General features: G+C 40.7%; 1 long non-coding RNA gene across 1 annotated transcript; it reads left to right on the top strand.

Annotated features, from left to right (window-relative positions):
- The first annotated feature begins 11255 nt into the window (after window positions 1-11255).
- LOC134732511 (uncharacterized) lies at window positions 11256-14463 on the top strand. Its single transcript, XR_010115769.1, has 2 exons — window positions 11256-12579; window positions 14278-14463. It is a non-coding gene; the product is annotated as an uncharacterized lncRNA (long non-coding RNA).
- The last annotated feature ends 663 nt before the right edge of the window (window positions 14464-15126 follow it).

The raw sequence follows: 15126 nt of genomic DNA on the forward strand, positions 1-15126 counted from the left end.
TAACCACAGACACAGTGCTACTGCACCTGGCTTTTGTTTTTTCTTATAGATTTGCTGGACGGCCACAGTGGCTCACACCTTGCCTATACTTTGGAAGGCTGAGATGGGAGGATCACTTGAGCCCAGAAGTTTGAGACCATCCTGGGTAACACAGTGAGTCCCCATCTCTACAAAAAAAAATTAGCTGGGTATGGTGGTGTGTGCCTGTAATCCCAGCTGCTTGGGAGGCTGAGGTAGGAGAATTGCTGGAGCTCAGGAGGTTGAGGCTGCAGTGAGCTGTGATGGCACCACTTCACTCCAGCCTAGACAGTAGAGCAAGACCCTGGCGCTCATAACACACACACAAAAGACTTGCCTCATTCATATAGCATCAGTAAAAACCCTCCTAAATTCTAAAGGCAGGCAAAGTTAATATTTTAGGATTATATTCCTGTAATCCTAGCACTTTGGGAGGCTGAAGTGGGAGGATTGCTTGAGCCCAGAAGTTTGAAACCAGCCTGGGCAATGTAGTGAGACCCCATCTCTATTAAAAAAGTTTTTTTTTTTTTTAATTTTAACCTTGAGGTTTAAGGGAAGTTTATTATAGAACTTTTGGTATTGTATATATATAAATTATATTTGTATACACAGCTTATGGTAGATGGACATTCCTTATAAAACCAAGATAGGGTACATAAAGACCCTTTTATTTTTAATGAATATGGAATTTTCCAGAGACAACATTGAGTTTTAATATTACGTTGGCCATATGTATGGTTTATTTGACATGCTACCCCCTTGGCCAGGACCCCTCATCATATTGCTGTTCATATGGGAAAACACAATTTAATTTCTAATGATTCAACTTAGTATTTTTTCCCAGGAACTCACTGGCATGACTACCTGCCTGAATATTTCTGGCCAGCACTCTTTGTGGAGATACAGAGTTTGATAAGTTTGTTTTCTGGTCTGTGAATAAGTACTTTTAACAGGTGTTTGAAAAGTGCCAACTAGATTATCATAAACAGTCCCTGTCCATCTTAATTCTGTCAGTCTGGATTTGATAGGTTTCTTTTCTCTAACATTTGTAGGTTGATGAGTCTCAATTTTCTTTTTTTTTCTATCATTTTTAGTGTCTTCTAATTAAGTAGCTCTTCTTTCATCAAAGCCCCAGGATTTTTTCCATCATTTAGTTTTCCACTTTCTGGGGTTTTTGAGATTCTCAGATGTGGCAAACAAACAGAACTGTGTGCCAGTGGCAGACCCTACTTCAGTTTTAGATAAGCATAGGAAACTGTTTTCCATTTTGGTTTCCATATCCTTCGAAAGAAGGTGCCGAAGGGAGGAAGCATAGGACTTAGGAAAGTCAAAAATCCTGGATTTGCGTCCTATGCTGCCCTTTATTAGCCATACGAGCCTGAACAAGTCCTAATGGTGGTGTGAGCCTCAGTTTTTTGTTAATCTATAGAATAGTGATAATATCTCTCTTATTTATCTTATTTGTTAATTAAACCCAAATTGAGTGGCATAGAGTAGGCCTTGGGTACCACTGCAGTGACCCCATTTTTTTTTCTTTTTTTTTTTTGTTAAAACCTGCATTCGTCTCTGAACTCTGTAATGTCAGGGAACTCTGTATTTCCTTTCCCCTTCCTCTCAGCACCTTGCCCATGTAGTCAGGGTCTCTAAAGTTGTGCTCACAGATGAGAACTGCCTCCATTTGTGCCAAAGCCACAGGGTGACCCTGCCTGACTTTGTGACTGAGATGAAGGAGCAAGCATGCTATCAAAGGGAAGATAACACGAATCTAGAAGGAAGTTACAATACTGAAGACCACAGAATCAAGATTAAAAACTCTTTCGGCAGGCTGCAGCCCTGGGTTGGAAACAAGGTGAAACCTAATTGAGATCAGAAAATGTTCCTCATTTAATTTGACTATTAGTAATTAGAGCTGACATTTATTGAGCACTTGTATGTTAGGCATCCTGTTATACATGTTAAGTAATTCTTATGACGGATGAGGCTGAGGCCATTATTACAAAGATGGGGAAATGTAAAGTAAGCTGTTCAATCTTGCTGAGCCATTAGATTTTGAAACCAGGATTCTAAACCCTGAGGTTTGGTTCCAAAGCAGACACTCTTAACTCTTATAATAACAGCCCCCCAAAATAATGTCCCACCAAAGATATCCACATCCTAATCCTCAGCCCCTGTAAATATGTTACCTTCATGACAGAAGGGACTCTGCAGAAGTGAGTAAGGGTTACCGACCTTTAGATGGGGAAAGTTTCCTGGGTTATCTAGGTGGCCCAATCTAATCATGTGAACACTTCTGAGAAACTTTCCTGTCTTCTTTAAGAGAAGAGGAGATGGAAGGAGAGATTCAAAGCATGAGGAGAACTGCCTGCTGTTGCTGGCTTTGAAGGTAGAAAAAGGGGGCTGCACACCAAGGAATGTGGGCAGCTTCTAGAAACTGGAAACAGTCCTCAGCTGACAGCCAGCAGGTAAATTCAGTCCTGTCACTGTCAGGAACTGAATTCTGCCAACAAGCTGAATGAACAAGGAAATGTCTTCCCCCCAAGAGCCTCCGGAAAGGAGCCAACACCTTGATTTTCTTTGGGTGCATTTATACATTTCTTGTGAAACTTTCTCCTAGATGTTTTGTATTTTTTTGTTATTGTGAATTGAATCTTTTTTTTTCCATTTTATTTTCTAACTAGTAATTGCTAGTATACCATAAGGCTATTGAATTCAGAATATGTCTCTTTTATTCTTCTATTCTACTGAATTTTCTTACTTATCCTGATAATTTTTCAGTTGATTCTCCTGGATTTTCTTAGGTAGGCAATTGCATCATCCGCAAATAATTACATGGTGTTTCTTCCTTTCCAATATTTAAACCTGTCACTTGGTTCTTGTTTTTTCCCATTGACCGCTGGCATTTTAAAACAGCTGTTTGACATCAGAGACATTTTGACAGCCTAAACACAAATCATTAAATAATCTCTGTTTCCAAAATGAAATAATAATAGCTAATACATATCAACTGCCTTTTGTGAGCCAGGTAGGTTCCAAGTATTAATACCTTGTATGTTCGTTTATTTAATTCTTAACACAACCTCATGAGGTTGTTGTTATATTCCTTTTAATGACAGGCAAACAGGAGCAAAGACATCAAGCAGTTTGCTGAAGGTTTAACAAGGGGGTGGTGCTCAGACTTGAACCCAGGCAATTTTGTTCCCGAGGTCATACTCTCAACTACTATTCAAAATTGCTTCTAAGTGAATAAAACAAAATGGCAATCTTGATTTTTCTGATTATAAAAGACATGCTTATTAGAAAAGATTCAGTCAAAAAGGTTTAAACAAAAGGAAAATCACCTCCCCACTATCATTTTTTCTTTGCTGCAGAGTATCCCACTGTGAGATGGAATGGTAACTTATTTCATCAATCCCTTGCTGTTAGGTTTTTGCCATACAGCTTTTCTTAGTTTTATTTTTCTATATTTTTCTTTTTTTTATTGTTACTCTCTGCCTATGCTTACCCATCATACAGCTTTTCAAGCACCCATTTATGTGCTCATGATACTTCCTGAACTGGAATTTCTCAGTCGAAAAGAGTAATCACATTTCACATTTTGACAGAATTGCCAAATTGCACCCCTCAATTCAAGAGATGGCCTATTAAATTTTGTTAACTTCATAGGTGAAAAATGTTATTTTCACATATTTTAGCCATCTTGATTTTTCTATTGGGTGCTCATCTTTTTATTGATTTGTAATTATTCTTTCATTCTTTTTATATAAGGGCAATTCTGTCTGATGTTGCAATTTTTAATTTTTACTTTTATATTGGTTTGCCATTATAGGAGGATTATAGAAATTGGCTGAGCGAGGTGGCTAACGCCTGTAATCCCAGCACTTTGGGATGCTGACATGAGAATCGCTTGAGGCCAGGAATTCAAGACCAGTCTGGACAACACAGGGAGAGCCTATCTCTACAAAAAAATTTTTAAAAACAACATCAGATCTCCCTATGTTGTCCAGACTGGTCTTGAACTCCTGGCTTCAAGCACTTCTCACTTCAGCATGATGGTGCGTGCCTATAGTCCCAGCTACTTGGGAGGCTAAGGTGGAAGGATCACTTGATCTCAGGCGGTTGAGGTTACAGTGTTCATGCCACTGCATTCCAGCCTGGGTGACGAAGCAAGACACTGTCTCTTAAAAAAGAAAATAGTCATCTACACTTTCTTATGTATCTTTACAAACGACAGTGTTTTAAAATTAATAATTTGAGTGAACCAGGCCCCACCTTTCAGCCTCCCTCCCTTCCTTAGACGTAAGAACTCTGCAGCCACACTGGATGGCACGAAGGGTCAGGACTGCTACTTTGGGTTATTACTTGGTAATTCAAAACTATTTCGACTTCTAGATAAATGTTGTGGATTGCACACTTGTGCAAAAAATAAGCATGCTTTAAATCCACCTAAGATAGAAGAAACCAGCAAATTAGTGATGTCAACAAACTGAAAAATGTGAAGCCGATGAAAAATGGAAAGTAGCCTGCAGAGAAAATGCCAGTAGGCTTGCCAGTTTACAAAGTTTACTCTGAAAGGTTCAGGAATCGGAACATTTCAGTTGCGTTAACTAGCTGGAGGTGAGAGGGGCTCACAACAGAGTCTTGTTGAAAGAACATAAGGAAGAGTTAAAACCACAGATTCCTTTCCATATCCGGTCCTGCCAGATGGCTACCTCTGCCTTACCTCTGAACAAGAAAGGAAGCTTATTTTCTTGAGAAATTCAAGTAGAGAAGCATCAAATTCAGAAACAAAGGCAGAGAGAATGAGCGCTGAGGCACCGTTCTGAAAATGAAAATGAAGTGCAAATCTACATATGGAAGACTGAGACTGCCCACCCTCATTCTTCTTGCTCCCTCCTTCCAACTAGGCTCCCAGAATTCTGGCAATCAGCTTATAGCTCATTAAGCAGATTGGAGGATTTTTCTCTGGAGAAGCTGTCCAGCCAAAGGCAAAAATACTGCAGATTCTGACATTTTAAGTGTTTCTTGTTAAATGGGCAGTTACAGTGATAGCTACTACTGAACCCTCCTTGCCCTTGCATGCAGAGCTGCTAATTGGCTTTTTAGTGTGTCCCTTTTAATTATGAATGGACTGCTAAAAATTAATCCTTTAACATGAAAGACAGAAACCTAGAGAAAACAGACTATGCAGGGAGCAGAAAAAAAAAGCAAAAACGGTTTACCTTCTTCGATGAGATGGTTTTACATGAGTGAAATAAATATGGGATGCTTTTAAACAATAAAAAAGGACAAAACCATAAAGAACTATAAACGATAAAAATTAAAAGAATTAAAACGTCAATGAATATAAGCAACAAATAATTAGAAATAGGTTGGGCATGGTGACTCACACCTGTAATCCCAGCACTTTGGGAGGCTGAGGTGGGTGGATCACTTGAGGCCAGGAGTTTGAGACCAGCCTGGCCAACATGGAGAAAACCTGTCTCTACTAAAAATGCAAAAATTAGCCTGGTGTGGTGGTGGCCATCTGTAATCACAGCTACGCGGGAGGCTGAGGCAGGAGAATCGCTTGAACCTGGAAGGTGGAGGCTGCAGTGAGCTGAGGTGGTGCCAGTGCCCTCCAGCCTTGGTGACAGAGTGAGGCTCCATCTCAAAACAACAACAAAAATAATTAGAAATAAAAAAAATTTAAAGATAAGCAGGACCTGTACACTGAAAAACTATAAAACATTGCTTAGAGAAATTAAAGAAGACCTAAATAAATTGAGAGATATATCTTGATCATGAGTCAAAAGACTCAATATAGTTGAAATGTCAATTATCCCTGAATTGACCTGAATTGATTTAATACGATCTCTGTCAAGATCCCAGCAGGTCTTTTTTTTTTTTTTTAAGGTAGAAATTTATAAGCTGATTGCAAAAATTCATATGAAATGCAAAGGACCTAGAATAGCCAAAACAACTTTGAAAACAAACCAGAGTTGGAGTAAGTCTTAGTTTGGATGGACTGCTATAACAAAATACCACAAACGGGTAGCTTATAAACTACAGAAATTTATTTCTCCGTCTGAGGCTAGAGAGGCCAGGATCAAGGCATCAGCTGATTCAGGGTCTAGTGAGGGCCTGCTTCCTCATAGATGGCTGTCTTATTGTAACCTCACATGGCAGAAGGAGCAGGGATCTCCCTGGGACCTCTTTTATTAGGGCACTAATCCTATTCATGAGGGTTCCACCTCAAAACTTATACAGCTATAGTAATCAAGACTGTGGTAGGTGTGTAAAATAAAACAGATCAATGGGACAGAATATAGATATAAAGCCACACATATATTGATCATGCATACTGATTTGTTACAAATATGAAAAGATAATGCAGTGGAAAAAGGACCGTCTTCTCAACAAATGTTCTTGGAGCAACTGGAAATACATATGCAAAAAGACCCCTTCTAGCCATATTCTGTTCCATATGCAAAAATTAACTCAAGATGGGTGAAAGACCTAAATGCAAGAGCTAAAATTATGAATCTTATAGATGAGAACTTTTTGTGACCTTTTTTGTGTAATGATTTCTTACGACACCAAAAACATTTTTCTATTAAAAAAATCCAAAACCCAAACTCATAAACTCATCAAAATGTAAAACTTCTGCTCTAATAGAGAAGGAAAAGTCAAGCTACAGATTAAGAGAAAATATTTGCAACATGTATTTCTGATATAGGACTTGTATCTAGAAAATACAGAGAATTCTCAAAACTCAATAAGAAAATGACCCTATTAAAACTTGGCAAAAAGATTAGAATCTACATTTTACTGAAGAAGATACATAAAAGATCAATAAGCACATGCAAAGATGCTTAACATCATTATTCATTAGTCATTAGGGAAATAGAAATGAAAACCACAATGAGATACCACTCTATTAGAATGGCCAAATTAAGACGACTGAGGCCAGGCACGGTGACTCATGCCAGTAATCCCAGCACTTTGGGAGGCTGAGGCAGGTGGATCCTTTGAGGTCAGGAGTTGGAGACCAGCCTGGCCAACGTGGCAAAACCCCATCTCTACTAAAATTACAAAGATTAGCTGGGCATGGTGGCGCGTGCCTGTAGTCCCAGCTATTCAGGAAGCAAGAGAATTGCTTGACCCCAGGAGGCAGAGGTTGCAGTGAGCCGAGATCGTACCACTGCACTCCAGCCTGGGCAACAGAATGAGACTCCATCCCAAAAAAACAAAAACCAAAAAACAAAAAAAGAAGACTGAGCATACTAAGTGATGGTGAAGATGTGGAGGAAATGAAACTCTCATATACTTTCCACAGGAATGTAAAATGGTACCACCACTTTGCAAAAACAATTTGGCAGTTTCCAAAAGTTAAACCATATACCTACCATATGACCCAGCCATTCACTCCTAAAGAAAGTATGGCTCTCTACAATGAGTCGTACATAAATATTCATAGCAACTTCATCTGTAATAGCCCCAAACTGGAAACACCTAAGTGTCATCAAAAAGGAAATAAATAGGTTAGGTGCAGTGGATCATGCTCAGCACTTTGGGAGGTGGGAGGCCAAGGGGGGATGATTGGTTGAGGCCAGGAATGTGAGACCAGCCTGGTCAACAGAATGAGACATGGTCTCTACAAAAATTAAAAAAAATTAGCCAGGCATGGTGGCATGCACCTATAGTCCCAGCTACTTGGGAGGCTGAGGTGGGAGGACTGCTTGAGCCTAGAAGTTTGAGGCTGCAGTGAGCCATGATCATGCCTTGCACTCCAACCTAGGTGACAGAGCAAGACCCCATCTAAAAAAAGTGAATAAATAAATTGTGGCATATCCTTACCTAGTGTCACTTCATCCATGCCATAAACCTTTCCAGATTTAAGGGCACTCCCAAGGGGGAGAAGTGTCAAAATTATGTTGTAAGAAGAGCATGTGGGATAAGAGAGATTATAGCTACCATCTTTGGAAAATAAAATATGCCACAGTATGTGGTGTATGTCCTTTGGGAATACTCTTTTATGTTTTTGAGACACAGTCTTGCTCTGTTGCCCAAGCTGGAGTGCAGTAGCATGATCTCAGCTCACTGCAATCTCTGCCTCCTGGGCTCAAGGGATTCTTATGCCTCAGCCTCCCGAGTAGCTGGGCTTACAGGCGCCTGCCACCATACCTGGCTAACTTTTGGCTGATTTTTGCATTTTTAGTAGAGATGGGGTTTCACCATATTGGCCAGGCTAGTCTCGAACTCCTGACCTGAAGTGATCTGCCCACCTTGGCCTCTCAAAGTGCTAGGATTACAGGTGTGAGCCATAGTGCCCAGCCAGAAAAGTCCTACACCATGTGTCAAACTCAGAACACAAAGAATCACTGTCCTATTCCTTGGTACAGTACTCCTGTTTGTTGAGAGCCCATTCACTAGAGCAGCTCTGTTTCTGCTTAATGAAAGCTCTTTTCTGAGAGGCAACAGAGTGTGTTCTATCATAAATGAAGCGCTCTTCGAGAATTTCCTGAGCAAAAAAAAAAAAAAAATGCAGTATATGATGTGACTAGAGGATCAGATGTGAAAAACTAGTTAGCTTAGGCCATGACTTCTCATCAGGGCTACCATTTCCAGTGGAGTATTTCTGGTTGCCAGTTGTATCTGTGCACAGTGTGGCCAAACTTTTTGGCATTGTTTAGTTCTCCTGTAACCACTAGACTTTTCTGGAAGGTGCTCGCTCTCTTGATGGAGATATTGCAAATAGACCACAGAAATTGGGCCCAAGTGGCTATTAAATTAGTTCCTTAATTTGAAAATAACAATCAAAGCGTAAGAAATAAACATTCAGGCTGGGTGCGGTGGCTCATGTCTGTAATCTCAGCACTTTGGAAGGCCAAGGTGGTTGGATCACTTGAGGTCAGGAGTTCAAGACCAGCATGGCCAAAATGGCAAAACCCCATCACTACTAAACATACAAAAATTAGCCGGGCATGGTGGCACATGCCTGTAATCCCAGCTACTTGAGAGGCTGTGGTTGCAGTGAGCTGAGAGTGCACCACTGCACTCTAGCCTTGGAGACAGAGTGAGACTGTCTGAACAAAAAAAAAAAAAAGGAAAGAAACATTTAACTTGCCTTTCCAATAGGAACTGCTTTTCATGGTAACTGAATTGTCCCAGATAATGAAGAAAAATCTCTGTTCTATTGAAGAATGTCTGCTAATCATGTAGAAGATTGATAGAACTAGTGAACTGACATTTTGCAACACCCTGAACTCAGGCAACAAGTATCAAATTGTTGAAAGTGTTAGGTGAAAAACTGAATATTTATATAGAGCCAAAGTGATACCATACAGATTTTTACCCAGTTGCAAGGAAAAGAATGTAACTGTGTCCTGTCATTTGATCAAAAAGTCACTCTCATTCAGTGGTTGATCTCAGTGTCACTAATTGTGGGTCAACAAGATAGTACATGTTCCTGATGTGATATAAGATGAAATAAACAACATTACCTGTGATGTATAGCCAAACTTGGCTCAAACTTGATAAGAATAAAAATTTTAATCTAATTTTCAGTTGATAAGAAATACAGAAAACAAGGGACCAAACTAACACCATAAAGAAGTGTCCAGAAAAATCCAAAACATGGCCCAGCCTATAATACATCTGGCCTAGTCTATTAACAAGTCAGTGTCACAGAGAGAGATAGAGAGAGGTGGGGATGTGGGGTGGAGAGAAAGAGATAGAAAGAGAAACTTACTAGTTTAGAAGAGAAACTATTATAACGCAATGCATAGACTGATTAAACCAGATGTGGAGAATGTTTTAAAGATGACTGAGAAAATCTGAATATAGATTGGTATGAGAAAAGATAAAAGTTTATATGGAAAAGTAGAAATCATTGCATAAAAATTTCAGGTTATAAAATAGCACGTACAGTATGGTTTCACTTTGGTACAAAAAATATAGAAATATATACATGCAAGTTGGTTGTCTAAACTGGAACACTTATGGGGGTAAAGTGAGGCGCTATTGATATGCCAGGATAACAAGTATAAACTTGTCTTCCAGGCAAGCTGGGAGGAATGCTCATCCTTCAAGCAGCTCTTCTCAAACTTCAATGTGAAGGGGAATTGCTTGGGCGTTGAGGTATGGTGGGTCATGTTAAATGAGGATTCCCAGGCTCTATCCTCAGAGATTCTGATTCGATAGATCTGGGGTGGGCCCAAGAATCTGCCATTTTTGTAAGCACTCAGGTGATTCTGCTGCTAGGACTGGTGAGGGAATGGAGCCTGGCCAACAGCAGTTTCTGTAGGCTAATCTTTGTGGATTTGTTTCACGGAATTTTCCTTTTTTTTTTTTTTCTTGAGGTAACTGCTTAGAAATCCATCTGTTGCCTATTAAAGAAGACTGGAGGCCGTGTGCAGTGGCTCACGCCTGTAATCCCAGCACTTTGGGAGGCCGAGGCGGGCGGATCACCTGAGGTCAGGAATTTGAGACCAGCCTGACCAACATGCAGAAACCCCATCTCTACTAAAAAAATAAAATAAAATTAGCCGGGCATGGTGGCGGATGCCTGTAATCCCAGCTACTTGGGAGGCTGAGGCAGGAGAATTGCTTGAACCTGGGAGGCAGAGATTACGGTGAGCTGAGATTGCGCCATGGCACTCCAGCCTGGGCAACAAGAGTGAAACTCTGTCTCAAAAAAAAAAAAAAAAAAAAAGACTGGAAAGTATGGTGGTATAAATTAAAAAGTATCAGAGACAGATCTCAATCAACTTAGCAGTTTATTTTGCCAAGGTTAAGGACATGGCCGGAAGAAAAGAACACAGATATCACAAAGAGCCTGTGGTCGGGGCTTTTCTCCAGAGATCATTTTGAAGCCTTCAGTATTTAAAGGGGAAAAGCAGGCTGGAAGAGAAAGAGGGAGGATGTGGTCACATGACTGAATCCACATGTTGCAAGAGAAAAGGAGCAAGTAGGAGTATAGAAAATTATGTAGTCGTCTCCCACTCAGTAAATCAGCACTGATCACTGATAAGGTGAACATAGAGTAGCTGACTGTGAAGACATCCGGCCTTTTATCTGTAGCTGTCTGCTTAGGAACAAACAGAAAGGCAATTTCTGGCATGACTCTGCTTTCAGCTTAATTTTTTCCTTTTGGCGTCATGAACTGGGGTCCTGAGATTTTATTTTCTTTCACGGTGGTTAAATGAATGGCCTTTGCAGTTTGATAGAGTTGGGTTTGAGTATCAACTTCAGCACCGTGTGCTGTATGACATTGTCTTTTCACATCACTAAGTCTATTTTCTTGTAGGTGAAATATGAATATTGACAAAGTTGGTATGAGGATTAAGTGAGATAATGCATTTAAAGCACATAGTCTCAACAAACAATAGTTATGACTGTTATTATGATCATTGTTACTATTCTTGAACGGGCAGTGAATACATTGTGCTAACCCTGGATGTGCCAGATAGGTGTCTTCTGCCTCTCAGATACAGGATGTCTCCTGTAAAGCAAAACAAAAACCTATCCTGATCTTCCTGGATGATTCATAAATGCTTGGTGAACAGTTTTTACTACACATTTGTTCCCTGATAGCCCCTTAGAAGTCTGTGGAATTGGCTGGGCATGGTGGCTTACCCATGTAATACCAGCACTTTGAGAGGCAGAGGTGGGCAGATAACTTGAGGTCAGGAGTTCGAGACCAGCCTGACCAACATGGTGAAACCCCGTCTCTACTAAAAATACAAAAATTAGCCGGGCGTTTTGGTGGGCGTCTGTAATCTCAGCTACTTGGGAGGCTGAGACAGGAGAATTGCTTGAACCCATGAGGCGGAGGTTGCAGTGAGTCGAGATTGCACCACTGCACTCCAGCTTGGGTGACAGAGTGAGACTCTGTCTCAAAAAAAAAGAAAGAAATCTGTGGAATAGTTGCCTGAGTCTTTGGGTGTGGGATACTTATGCAGCATAGCGGCTTCAATACCGTGCTCTGAAGTCTCGGGTCTAGTTACTATGGAATGGAAAGCTGAGGACAAGGACTAGAAGGAGATTCTTCGGTAGTTTTTTGAACTCAACTTGTCCATTCCAGCTAAACTTTATTTCTCATGCAACATAAGTCTATGAAGGCAAGATTTTTCTTGGCAGCATAATTACTGCTACCCAATAAGGGAAGAGAATTTCCTTCTAAAGATTCCTGCTGTTTTCTTAGCAGGTGGGAACTTTTGCACTCTGCAGCTGCTGGGTGCCATTGCTGTCCATCCTGGGCTTGCTCTTTCCATTCTGAGATGGGAATGGAAAAATCCACAGGGAACAATTGGTAATTCCATCCTGATTGGTATGCATTTTGGGGTGTTGGTTTTGTTTTGTTTTGTTTTGCTTGCTTGTTTTTCTTTGGTACTTCTATTCTGTAACCTTATCACTTATAGTTTTTGAAAAGTCAAGATGCATCGTTTGACACATAATTAAATATTTGAAAACAGGGACTGTCCTGGAACTCTTGGACTTTGGGCTACTGTGTGCATAACCTCATGGAGGAGTCTGAGCAGCTCTGTCCATCTGTATGTGAAGGATCAAAGTTTGCCCCAGGTGTGTGCCTACTGACTCCATATAAGGCCCGGGGGAAGTTGTGCCCTGAAGATATAGGAAATTAAGCTTCAGCATCCTTCACTTGTCAGGGACTAGACCTTTCTAAGACACCAGGCAGAGGACCTAGCAATGTGTGCATATGTTTCTTTTATAAATGGCAAAAATAAGACATTTTTATATTGTTTTCCATTAAAGATGATCTCAAAAACTTTGTAAGTTTAGGCCCCACAAATCTGTGTCCACCCCTGACGGGCTTCCTCTGGCTATGCCTGAAGGATTTTACCTTATATAACTAGATAGTCAGCAGCCTCAACTCCAAGCCAGGGCACACTGTCATGCCAGGGATGGTGTGGGAATGCAAGTAAAGAGGGGCATTCACAACTCTATTGGCTGCTGGATGCAGAGAAAACTGCAAGCTGGAGCAAGAGCAGCCTCTGGGGAAAAACAAGCTGTAGACCTGAGGTCCAGCAGCAAGAGTTCCTTCTTCAAACAGGTGGTTAGCAAGTGGCACCCATCAGCTACCTGTTCAGTCTCTGAGAAAAATTAATGACCAACTTTATAAATTAACCACCTACTTTATAAATTAAAGACCTACTTTATAATTTATACAAATAAAAATACTGTCGCCTATGTGCTGTGCCCCAGCCACTCCCCAGCCCTGGTGTGGCTGTGTCCTGTAGTGGAGACAGCCCTGGATAGGTCCCAGCCTTGGCTCCTCTGCTAGGTAGCTAAGTTATGAATGCTTAGCTTTTTTCATCTTTGAAATTAGTGTGTTGGGTTAGGCAGTCTCACTCTGAAACTTAAATCATTTTATGGTACGGAGGTAGAGTTTAAATGATTTCTGTAGAGATACAAGAGCAGTGCCGTGGGAAAGTATGACACACCTGTTGGGAAGGAGGTTGACATATGGAGAAAAATCAGACCATATGGGATTAGGAAATTTTAAAAATTATCTCCTCCTGCTCAGTAAACGTGCCAAATATAAGCCTATCATCCTAAGAACTGTCTTCCTTTTAACCAATGAGAAGAAATTATGTGCATTTCCAAAATTAAAGGGATATTCACGTCATGTTAAATGTGTGACATATGTAGGCAACAACGAAGTTCTGAGAAGTAAGTTTGTGTTTACGATATGGCCTTTGTTATTTAGGAGATTACAACTAAAACAGGACTAGCCCAGATGAAACAATTAACAAAGCTGATGAGCTGTAACCAAAACCCATGATGAGTGATGGGTTCATTGAATACATTCTAGTACATCTATTCTATGGAATACTATGCAATCATCAAGTAGAATGAACCCCATTTATATGTGTTGACTTGGGAATGTGTAGAAGACATATTAAGTAAACATAAGCAAGCGGTAAATGATAATGAAGAATATGACCATGTTTTTGTTAAAAGCATAAATGAGACCTCAACAGGTGATTCTGTGCTTGTGTAAGCGTAGAAAAAATATGGAATGATATATACACCAGCATGCTAATACTGGTTACTTCAAGAGAGTATAATTGGGCAGGGGAGGAGAAAAAATATGTACATTATAGATATATTATATGTAATATATTACAAAATATGTGTCATATATGAGATATATTTTTCATATATATTTATTATACATAATATAATAGCTTTCTATAATTAAGTTTATTTAAATTGTTATGAGTGTGTATTATAATTTTTTTTTTTTTTTCCCAGGCTGGAGTGCAGTGGTGCGATTTTGGCTCACAGCAGCCTTGAGCTCCTCGGCTCAAGCAATCCTCCTGCCTCAGCCTCCCGAGTAGTTGGGATTACAGGCATAAGCCACCATATCTGGCTTGTGTATTATAATTTTTAAGGGTGATTTTGTAAAATAAAAAAAGCATAACCTTTGTTTTCTCAGACTCCCCAGTCTGTGGTTGTATGCTGGATCACATTATGGTTATAACCTATGTCTCCTCTGCAGTATGCTCAGGTCCCCTGTAAAACTCATCCAGTGATTTCAAGGCCTTTTCCCTCACCCTGTTTTTCCTCTTTGGCTCACCTTCTGCTGGAGAAGCCCTCGGAGGGAGTGGCCTCCCATGACACCCAGGCACGTAACCCCCCTGAAGGGGGTGCTGTTTGTGCTTGGGGCTCTGCCAGAGTACAAAATGGCACCATGTTCCCTAGACTCCCAAAGTCCCCTCACTGTCCTAGTTCTTCAGGAAGGGGCAATGCCTTTCCTCCCCATCACCTGTCACACTTTAATGGGTGGTTACAAAATTGGAGCTGCTCGGGCTCCGTATGCACGTTGGCTCCTCTAGGCTGGTCCCATCTCTCCAGAAATGCCTGGGTCCCTTCACGCAAGCTCAGCCTCTAGGGGGCATGTCCACGTACGATAGTGCTAATTGTGTAGCAGAGGCAGAAATTCAGTGAAGGGAAAGACGGGGCTTTTTTAGACTTGGGGCTTACGCAGGACCGTGGGGAGGTACGGAGATGGGGTACATCAAATGTGGAAACCCTAACACTAGCAACATCAAGAAGGGGGAAGGCAACAGTAAAAACATGGAAGGCCAGGTGCGGTGGCTC

Source organism: Symphalangus syndactylus, chromosome 14 (assembly GCF_028878055.3).
Source record: "Symphalangus syndactylus isolate Jambi chromosome 14, NHGRI_mSymSyn1-v2.1_pri, whole genome shotgun sequence".
Classification (NCBI taxonomy): Eukaryota; Metazoa; Chordata; class Mammalia; order Primates; family Hylobatidae; genus Symphalangus; species Symphalangus syndactylus.